This window comes from Megascapheus bottae, chromosome 3, assembly GCF_031878675.1.
Source record: "Megascapheus bottae isolate mThoBot1 chromosome 3, mThoBot2.hap1, whole genome shotgun sequence".
NCBI lineage: Eukaryota > Metazoa > Chordata > Mammalia > Rodentia > Geomyidae > Megascapheus > Megascapheus bottae.
In genome coordinates, this window is record NC_143511.1 from 13827192 (window position 1) to 13838371 (window position 11180).

An 11180-nucleotide genomic window follows, 5' to 3' on the forward strand; every position below is an offset into this window, starting at 1 on the left:
TTTTAAACAATGATAAAGGAAAGTAAAAGAATGTTATCCTCACCATGAGCCTACAGAGTTGTGAAGAACATGAGTGATCCCAGACACTTCCCCCACCTTTGCCCCTCAGTATACAGGTGAGTTCCTGACACACAGTCATGAGTCTTACCTGTTAACTTTTGGGGCAGTGTGGGGTTAAGGTAGGATCCTTCTGTACCCATGGGCTTCCTCATTGTATAATCTCCCTCTGACCCTCAAATCCAGACGTGTCTTATTATCCCAGCCCCCGCAGAGGGTTAGGAGAGGCTATGCTTACTGGTATGGAGGATTACCAGTAACTTAGTGCATCCACCAGGCTTTATTTTGATAACCTGTTCACAGAGCTGAGTTCTCTGTTTTGCATGCGTTTTGCATATCACAAGCAAGGGCAGTCTAATCTACTTTAGACTGGGATGTGCTTCTAATGAAAACTTCCAAATCACAAACGGTTACTAAAGAGAGATGAGGGGGCTGTGATGATTAGGACCAAGTGGAGAGATCATAATATGTGCCTTGAGAGTATAAATGTTTTGCACAAGAACGTGACACATTGTCAAATAAATTATGTCTAATACTTGATTCAGTACAAGACAATTTGTTAAGAAACTGGCAAGTTAATGGATGTATATACCAGATGAAAGTTACCATTATGTCTCATATTTATTCTAATGGAATCTGTTTTTCCTAACAGTGGCAGGCAGAGCAACCTTTGAGCAGACCTGCTATGGAAAAGTACCACCAGGAGTATCACTGAGTTCCCCAGAAGGTAGGGTGATGGGAGATATTAGAGATGTGTAATTTTGAATGATGTTGCAAATTAGATTTGTGCTGTCTTCTTTAGGGGAGGGATTGGAGTGATGTTTTTTGATAAGAAGATTGCCTCAATGTGGTTTCAGATGATTGATTTTTGTTTCACTTAAATACTCATGTCTCATTGTGAGGCTAGAAATAGATAGATGTCCTGTAGGCAGGCCAAGTAAAAAGAGTATTTTCTGCTTTCCTCAGCCATTTTTCGTCATTTTATGTAGGCGCTAGATAAGATTAACTCACATTGGGAAGGGCCATCTTCTTTACTGAGTGCACTGTTTTCACAGGAAATCTCATTCTGAGCCATCTGACTAGGCACATCCAGAAATAATGCTCAGACAGATAAAGAGCCCCCTATAGTTCAATTGTATTTCCACGGATCATTATGTATTAGAACATGGCTGCACAGTGGATCTTGTGTTAGACCAGAAAATTTTAAACTGTTGTGACAAGGGACCAGTCTGTCCTGTCTCCAATACGTTTATAGTATACAATGAAAATAGATCACTGGAAAGATGACATAATACCAAAGATACTTAATGCAAGCCTAAGTTTTTATTCTTATTTATTTTTCTTTAATTGTATTTCCTTCTTTTCCTTTGACTATTTTCTTTTCTTTTCTTTGGTCCTTGTCTTTGCCTTGCCTTTTCCTTGCCTTGGCCTTTGGCACTGCCCTGTCTCTACCTTTGCTTTTGCTCTGGCCTTCCTTTTGCCTTGTCTTTTTCTTATATTCCATCTAGAACCCAGGGCCTCATTCAAGCTTGCTAGTGGTTTATTAATTTATATACCAGGCCTGACTTAGGGTAGACTGAATTACCCTGTCTAATTATAAATGGCACTTTTAATTTCATTGGATTGTGGTTTTTGTCTCAGTGGCTTCTGTATTTCTGGGTCCAAAGAATGTAATTCAAAATAATTCAGAAAAGATGCTTGCAACTGTGCTGACCTATACAACTCTTTATCCTTGTCATAATCCATCCCTTACAAAATAATGTATAACATGCATTTAATATAATGTACATGCTGTTTTGTGATATGTAAACTACAGATAATTTAAAGCATATAGGAGAAGGTATGTGTGCTATGTGAACACAATAGGCTGTTTTATAAAAATGACTGGAACATCACTGGATTTTGGTATTGTTAAGAATGTTGGTCCAGGGGCCAGGAGTTTGGCCTAGTGATAGAGTGCTTGCCTAGCATGCATGAAGACCTGGGTTCAATTCCTTGGTACCAGATGCATAGAAAAAAGCCAGAAATGGTGTTGTGGCTCAAGTGACAGAGAGCTAACCTTGAGGACAAAGCTAAAGAACAGTGCTCAGGCCCGGAGTTCAAGCCCCAGGACTGGCAAACAAAAAAAAGAATGTTGGTCCCCTATAGACTTTCATGTAATTTCCCTGTTGTACTTGCATGTGCAGCTGCTCTGGCTTATAGATGATAACTGCTGCAGTTGTTGTTGTTATTAATTTTTGCACTGTCTTTCTTTTGAAGACAGGTCTTTCAGTATGAAATATGTCTTCGCCACGTTGCCAGCCCGTCTGTAGCTCGCACTTTAATTTTCATGACGTTTTAAAATTTGAAATGTAACCCATTTACCGGGATAGGGATGATTTAAACATTCCTCCAGCTTTTCTTCACCTTATCATTTTTCAGATAGGGTTTTCAGTTTTGGGTAGGGTTGGCTTTAGTGCCATTTAGTGTATTCAGAAGATTGTACACAGCCAGTGTTGTGAGTGGCATGATTAACAAGGTAAGGCATTGAGCAGTCCCTTTCTCAGCAGATGGTGGCCACTGATTTACTTTCTGTCTCTGTGGCTTGTCTCTCCATGTCACTTGAGTACCATCATACAGCAGTGTGGCTCTTTCTCTTGGCTTGGCATTGGCAAGCATAATCTTGAATTTTTTTAGATAATGTGTTACCAGTAGCCCATAGTCCAGGCTTGGTTTGACTTCATAGGCCTTCTGTTTTCTGGGAATATTGGCATGTGCCACCACTCCTGGGGTTTCTTATTGTACAGTCACATCCAACATTTTATTTGAAATGACATTTGAAAATTGTGAGTAATAAGTAGTCATTAAATGTCTGTCATGTGTGTAGAGTTGTTTATGTTGAAGCTTGCCTTCAAGCTCAGTGTAAAAAATAAGACAGAGCCTGGGTTTTCAAGCAATTGAAGTTTCAATGAGTATTAAATCTGAAATTACTGAAATCAAATCTTCTCACTTTTGGTGATGCAAGTTTTCAGTCTCTTACTCTGACTTATTTGAGTGCTAATGGAGCTTTTGTGTGTGTCTGTGTTGGTGAATCTATTTCCATGTGTATGTTTCAGAGTGTGTATATGTCGAGAGTGTAGGTGTGTGCCTGTGTGCCCCCATCTTGGGTTTGACCTCAGAGCCTGGACACTGGCAGTGAGCTTTACTGTCCAAGATAGCACTTGACCACTTCAGACACAGATCCACTTCTGGATTATTTTCTATGTTGAGATATTTGTATGTTCTATTTTGCCTAGACAGGCTTTGCTTTTCTGATCTTAGCTTGCTGAGTACATAGAATAACAGGCATAAGCTGCAAACAAATAGTGATTTGTTTTCTGATCCCATGTTTTTCTTGTATTGACATCTATTAGTTGAACAAGAGAGTTTCATTTTCACAGTACAACTTACATATACAGATATGAACAGTTCAGAACCATAACCACCCCTCTGCCATGATTTTAATTCATCTATCTGAGGGGACAGGGGCCATTGACCATCATGCTTGTCCCTCCATAGTGTGTGTTCTATGCAGTGTGGACTCTCCTTCATTCTTGGGTTTAGGCAGATGAGATATTGTGTGTGATCACCTTGCTTGCAAAGCTGGGAAACTAATTCAGAGGTTCTCTTGCAGAAAAGTGAAAAAGGAAGAGAGAGAGAAAGAGGGAAGCAGATGGGAAGGAAAGGGGGTGTACACACAAAGCAAATGCCTCCAGAAACTATTCAGACCCTGTCCTACCCACCAGAGAAAGAGGGACCCTGGATTGATGAAGAGACAGGGATTGGATAAAATTCTTACTTTGGGAGCACACGTAGCTGTGGAGCAGACAGCCATCCAAACTTCCCTGGCTCAGCTATTTTCAGGCCCTGTTCCAGCTCCTTCTTTCCTGAATGAGAATGCCACCCTCAGCAAACCTCTCCCAGCCAACACTCCCCAATCACAACGCCAGCCCCAATCTGCACCATGTCCCCTTGTACTGAGTCTGGAGGAGATTTAGCACATTCTCTTCAGGAATGCCCTTGAGCCTCAATGATACTTGAGACATTAGAGCAGGAGGGGTCTTTTGACAGTAGAAAAAGCATTTGTCCATTTGTCTGGAAAAGAGAGAGGGAAGGAGGAAGGAAGAAAGGAAGGAGGAGGAAGGAAGGAAGGAAGGAAGGAAGGGAGTTAGTGGACAAGGGCAGAGTCATTTGTTCATTTGGGGGTTTCGCTAGCAAGACAGGGAAGAGAGGCTGGTGGAGGGACGGTGTGGGATGGTGGCCCTACCTGGAGGCAAGGGTGCCATAGACAGACACCGCTGGCCCTCAGTAGTCTGTATCCTGTGCTGTTTGGACACTCCTTCACTCATAGGGATAGCCATATGTTATCACTCGTGTGATCGCCTTGCTTGCAATGCCAGAAAAGCAATTCTGGGGAGGACTTGCAAAGAGGGGTGGAGAGAAGAGGAGAAAGGAAGACAGGTGCAAGAGGGACAAGGAGGGTTTTTCCTTGATTCTTTTCTCTTTTTTGCTTGCAATTTGATTTTCCAAATTAAATTTATTTTACTGTAGGGGAGGCTTCCTGCACTCTCTGAGATAGAAACCTGGCCCACTAACCTGCTCTCCTCCTACTACTCCTCTCCCTCCTCCTCCGCCTTCCCCTCCTGCTCCATCCACCCACTCATCGTCATCCTCCTGGGTCTCCCAGCTACTTCCGGTCTATGTAGCCAGATTCCTCCCCAGGGATCTGCCTCCAAGGCCTCTATTCCCACAAGTGCTGGCCAGCAGTTCCTTCAAAGCCATCTGCCAGCGTGCTGGCCAGAAAAGATGCCTGTGGTGCGTGGGTGTTGGGCCGCCCCCAGGTTGTTTGGGGGTTCTGACCGTGCATGTGCGCATGGACATGGGAAGCAAGAGGAGACGTGGGCTGCCCATGTCCTTTGCCTTGACAGGCTCTTCCCTCCCTCTCTCTCCCTCCTGGATCCCCAAGAGAGAAACGCTGTTCTTTGGACCTTGGTGTGCGCCTCAGGCCCCAGGAATGATCTGGCACTTGACCTGGACCTTGGACGGGGCAAGGGCCGCCATAGGCCCTTCCCTTTGTGTGTGACTTGGACACTGGCGTCCTCTGAAAGTTCATGCTACCCCGGAAGGATGCCCACTAGGATGGCCAGGCTTTCCCTTTGCCCCAGGGAATTCTGTTCTTCTTTCCGGTTCCCCTTGGGACACAGACTTGGGACGAGAATTACAGCCTATTCCCGCGACAAGAGCAAAGAGGAGGACGAATGCTGTGTGTGCAGATAAAAAGTCACCAGCATGATGGCGATGGTTCTAGAATGAGGAAGGCTGTCTGCTCCCTCGGTGGCCACACGAGGAGGATAGGAGTAGGGAGGTCCCATAAAGAGGAATGGTTGGAGGACTCTGCTCCCAAGAAGACAGTGCCGGGGGCTGTATCACCTGGAAAAACTTTAGGCCACCAATTGGAATTGTGTGTGTGTGTGTGTGTGTGTGTGTGTGTGTGTGTGTGTGTGTGTGTGTGTGTTTCTGCACCTAGGCACACGCATGCCTATGCATATTTCACCACAGAGTTTACGGTGTGCCTTGGTTTTCATTTGAAATAAATTTTAATAATACTAATACTCCAAAAAAACCCCAGTATATAAATAGTGGAGTCCTAAGTAGGGAAGGCAGAGGATGATTGAGGAACAGGGCTGCTAGGTGAGTGGAAGAAGCTGGAGCACGGGGAAGATTAGGCTTGGCGTTGTCTGAGGAATCCTCAGGCAGGTCTGGGTGTGGACCGCTGCTTGGCTTCAAGGTGACTGTGGTGCCTGCTGTTGCCACTAGCAGTGGCAGTGGCGGTAGGAGGTCAGTGGATGCTCGCACAGCTGGGGCAGGAGCTGTCCCCTCAGCTGCAAAGGGACAGAGAGCGAGAGCGAGAGCGAGAGCGAGAGCGAGAGAGAGAGAGAGAAAGACAGAGACAGAGACAGAGACAGAGACAGAGAGAGACAGACAGAGACAGAGAAAGAGAGACAGAGAGAGAGAGAGACAGAAAGAGAGAGAGAGAGAGAGAGAGAGAGAGAGAGAGAGAGAGAGAGAGAGAGAGAGAGAGTCAGTCCTGAGCTTGTGTGGGTGCTGGGACAAAACATTCCTGTCTGCTTCCTTGCGGCCTGGGCCGAGCTCTGCTAACTATGGCTCTCGGTGATAGACAGAAACTCCGACATGATGGTGGTGGGTCCTGCCACGATTTTGGAGCTCCCGCCCCCTCCCATTTTGCCCCCAACATTCCTCCCGGTCCTCCCCCACATACATAGAAACCCACAGCCCTCTGCCCTGGCCCAGCCCTGTGTCGCGTGTGCGTGTGGGAGGGCGTGTGGTCGCTGGTGTGTGTGCCCAAGGCTGACTGTCCCTTCCTTGGAGGGAGGTGGCGGCCCTCACCTGCAGCCTGTGCATCAGTGGGCTCCAGATGCTCCAACCGACCAGAGAGGGACCTGAGAGCTGGGAGCTGTGCGGCACAGTCTCCTCTGGCCTGGTGCGGCCGGCCTTGGCCCGCAGGGGTTTTGGGAGTGTGGCGCAGGTCTGCGAAGAGAGGGAGTGGCGTGAGGACGGCGAGAAGAGTGAGGCAGGCAGGGAGGAGCATGGTGAGTGGCCGCTGTGGAGGCCGTGTGTGGCCCCGTGGAAAGGTGTCCTGGTCCGCAGGTGAGTGTGCGGGCCAGCCTGTGCACCTGTAGGGGGCAGCGACGGTGGCGGTGGGGCCCCGATGGCCTGCCAGTGTGGGGTGAGGGCCCTGGGCGCCGGCCCCAGAGGAGGAAGGACGGAGGGACAGGGGCCCGGGACAGAGGGGACTCACAGGCCGTGGCGGGCCAGGGAGAAAGACCACGGGGATGAACGATGGGAGCGGCAGCTCCCCGGGAGAGCAGCCGGTGGGAGAGGTCCGGATGGGCCCGTGCAGGCCTCCCTGGAGGTCCTGCGCACGGGGCATGTGGCACGGGTCCAGGCTCTGCAGCGCGAGGTGGGTGTTGCGGAGGGCCAGCGAGCTCCTGGAGGGAAAATGCGGGCCAAGGGCCCGCGGCAGGATGAGGGTCCCGGCGGCTCTCCCCGCACGCCCGCCCGGGCCAGAGACCCTGAAGGAGCCGCGGTGGCCCAGCTCGGCCAGAGCCCGGCTGGAGGAGGCCCACCTGGTCACACGCAGGGCCTCTTGGCCGCAGCACAGCGCCTCCACGGGGGGCGCCCGAAAGCCATGGCTGCTCAGGGTATCGGGTGACCGGTAGTGTGGCCCTTGCCCCTGGGTGCCTCGTGCCACCGTCCAGTTCTGGACGCTGCAGCTTTCTTCCACATGCAGCACCTTCATGCCGCTGGCGCTCTGTTGGGGGAGACCCAGAATGGTTGGCAGAGGAAGGCCCGCTCCGCTGGAGGCTATGGGGCGGGAGCGCCCAAGAAACCCAACTGCCCTCAGGGTGGGGCACCAAGGAGGGTCCCGGGAGACCCGTGAGCCAGTGAATGTGCACGCGTGCCCACATGGGCAGACAGACCGGGAGCCTGCAGGAGCAAGCATGGCCTGAGATTTTGCAGGAGGCGAGCCTGCACCCTGATGCTGGATGGTGAAAGCCCACAGAAGGTGGGGGAGGCGATAGGTCCCCAGCAGGCAGGAGGGCTCAGGGGCCCGGTGAGAACGTGGTGCCAAGTGCACCGCGGTCACGTGGAGGTGGCTCTTGGGCTCCCTGGGTCTATGGGCGTGCGGCCAGCCAGCTGCCTTGCCCTGTGGCGAGTGTCCCGAGGTGTGGGCGGGTCTGCAGAGCGGGCACGGAGGTGGGGCCCGAATGGCGCTGGGCGCTGGGCTCTCTTGCGGTGGCCTCCCCCACCCACCCACTCAAGGAAAGTGCAGGGGTGCGGAGGGGGAGCTTGGGCGTTGTGGGGCGGTCAGAGAAGGCCCCCCGCCCTCCGGGCCCTGCCACCGGCCCCTGTGTGTCCCTGTCCACGCCCGGCCCAGGGTGAGTGTGGCCCGGGGGACTGGGCGTCCTTGGAGGAGCCAACGCGCAGCCAGGCTCACCCAGGTGATTGAGGAGTGGCGGCGCCTCACGGTCACCCTGATGCGGACGGAGCTGCAGCCGGCGTGTCCGGTGCGCCGGCCAATGTCCCACGTGCCGCTCTGCCAAGACACGGGCGGCCCCGGGGGGCCGGCAAGGAGCGTGAGGGCGAGGGCGAAGGTGGGAGGGAAGGACGCGGTGTGTGGGGCCGCCGTCGGGACCATCTGTGGCCCCGTGGAATCTTCAGGGACTCGGCCCTCCCCGTGGTCGTCCCCTGGCAGCGCCGAGCCCCGAGGGCTGGCAGGGCCGATGGCTGGCGTGGGCTGGGCGGGAGCGGGGTGGGCGAGATGGGGCCGAGGCTCGGCGGCCACGGCCTTCAGACTGCCGTGGCCTGGTAACGTGAGGGAGAGAGGGCCGTGGTGGCGGCGCCCCAGCAGCCGGCGCAGTGTCCAGCGTCCCCTGGGGACGTCAGGGGCCCGCTGCTGCCAGTCTGCTTCGGGCCCGGGCAGAGGAGGAAGGGACAGGACGGGTGAGGCTTGGGTGAGGGCACTCATGGGGCTAGCGGTGTGCCAGCCTTGGCGAACCTCCCTGGGGCTGAGCGGCGAGAGCAGCGCGGTGGCTGCAGTGGCGGCGGAGGCGCCCGCAGCGGCATAGGCGGCGGCAGTATTGGCGGCGGCGATCGCAGCGGCGGCGAGGGTGCCACGGGCGCAAGGCGGGCTCTCAGAGCTCTGTGCCCAGCCATGTGGACCGGCCTGTGGTTCGGCCGCGTCGTCTGCACGTGGCGGGGCATCCCCCGGGCTCGGGCCGCTCACGCAGCTGGCGGCGGGCCAGCCACAAGTGCTGGGCCGGCCAAGGCAAACCTCCCCCGGGCTGAGCGGCAGGGTCGGCGGGGGGGTCTCGGGCTGGCTCTCACAGCCCAGTCCCGGGCCAGCGGGACTCCCGGCCAGGGGGTGGGCCCCGTGGTCTTCCGGGCTCGGGGCCCGGGCCTGGCCTTGCGGCCCTCGTGTTCGCCGCCTGCCAAATAGCGCTGCTGGCGTGGAGTGGGTCCTGAGCCAGCGTCGCAAGCGCTGCGGGACGCTCGAGGCGCGCGGGTCCTCGTGGCCACGTTCGGGCCGGCGGCCACGGCCACTGGCCCGGGGGAAACAACAAGAAAACATTGTCTCTCTTGGGGGCAAAGGGAGGAGCCCACGACGCTGTCTGCTCAGACGGGGTCAGCTGGGTAACTGGGGTTCCGAGTTCTGTGGCTGTTGGTCACCAAGGAAGTGAGGTCACGGGCCGGCTCGGCTGGGGCCCTCCCCCGCCCTGCCCCCTACCCCGGCCTTAAAGAGGCCCAGATCTCCTCGTCCTTCCCCACCCACGGCCCCACGCCCTCTGACCTCTTGGCCCTTTAGGGCCCTTTTGCCTACGTCAGCACACGTTCCCCGTGGGGGTCTGGGGTGGGGCCGTGCCCGGGGCCCAGGGCCCACCGAGGGGACACAGCATGCTTTCTACCCGGTGTCCTGCTAGGGATCCCACGGGACCCCACACCAGCGGGTCAGTGTGTCCTCTTCGGGCCTCTCTTCCTCCTCCTCCTCCTCGTCCTCCTCGTCCTCCTCCTCCTCCTCCTCCTCCTCCTCGTCCTGCTCCTTCTTCTTGTTCTTCCTACTTCCCGGTACCTCCTTCCTCCCACATAAGTCCACGCCACCCTCCCACAGCCGAAACCCAACGCCAGTCCCAATCTGTGTCATGTCCTCTTGTACTGAGTCCAGAGGAGATTGAACTCATTCTCTTCAGGAATGCCCTTGAGCCCCAATGATGCTTGAGTCGTAAGAGCACTAGGGGTCTAGCTGTGGCTTTTCCACAGTGGAAAATCCGTTTGTCCGGCAGAGAGGGAGGGAAGAGAGGAAGGAAAAAGGAAGGGAGGAAGGGAGGAAGGGAGGAAGGAAGGGAGGAAGGAAGGAAGGAAGGAAGAAAGGAAGGAGGGAAGGAAGGAGTCTGTTGTCTGCAATGCTCTAAGACCATGGGTGGCATTGGGTGAGGGCAGAGTCATTTTGTCGCTTGGGGTTTTTGCTAGCAAGCCAGGGAGGAGGGGCTGGTGGAGGGATGGTGGTCTTGTCTGGGGTCAAGGGCGCCATTGGCCGACACCCTTGGCCCTCGGTAGTCTGTGTCCTGCGCCGTTTGGATTCTCTTTCACTCTTGGGGTTTGTCAGATGAGATCACGCGTGTGATCGCCCTGCTTGCAAAGCCTGGAAAGCAATTCTGGGGTGGTGTTGCACGGAGGGGTGTGGAGAAGAGGAGAAAGGAAGACAGGGGCAAGGGGACCGAGCGAGAGACAAACACGATGCCACCAGAAACTCTCTTCAGACCAGTCTTACCCACCAGAGAAAGAGGGAGCCTGGATTGATGGAGAGGGAGGGCTTGGGCCAAAACTCCACTTGGGAGCACACGTGGCTATGGAGCAGACAGCCATCCAACCTTGCGTGGCTTAGTTCTCTTCTCGCCCTGTTCCAGCTCCTTCTTTCCCTGGAAGAACAGTCCCTGCCTCCCTCCCCTTGAGCGCCCTTAGAGCGGAAACACCGCCTGTTTCTTCGTCTCCAGTGTGAGCCCAGGGTGGAGGGGCTAGCAGGCCCTTCCCCGGGGAAAACGGGGACCGCAAGGAAGACATGGCAGCCTGAGCTTTCTGGGTGAAGAAAGGAATGGCCGGCAGCATTTCTGTCCCAGCTCAGCCGGTCGGGACCTTGGGGTCCCGGTCGGCTGGGTCAGCTGTCGGGATGGCCTTTGTCTCCTGGGACAGTGTGTCTGTGTCATGTGTGGCCAGGGATTGTTGGGCCCCTGTGTCTGCTCCCAGGTGAACCCTGTAAGGTCCATGTGGCGCTTTCCACCTCGAGAGCCCCACAACTGCCTTGTCAGGGGACAGGAAGTATTTATGCCAGGCTTCCTTGATTCTTTTCTCTTTCTTGCTTGCAATTTGTTTTCCAAATTAAATTTATTTTATTGTAGGGGAGGCTTCCTGCATTCTCGGAGACAGAGATCTGGCCTGCGCCCCCCTCCTTCTCCTCCTCCTCTTCCTCCTCCTCCTCCTCCTCTCCTCCTCCTCCTCCTCTCCTCCTTCCACTCCACCGCCTCATC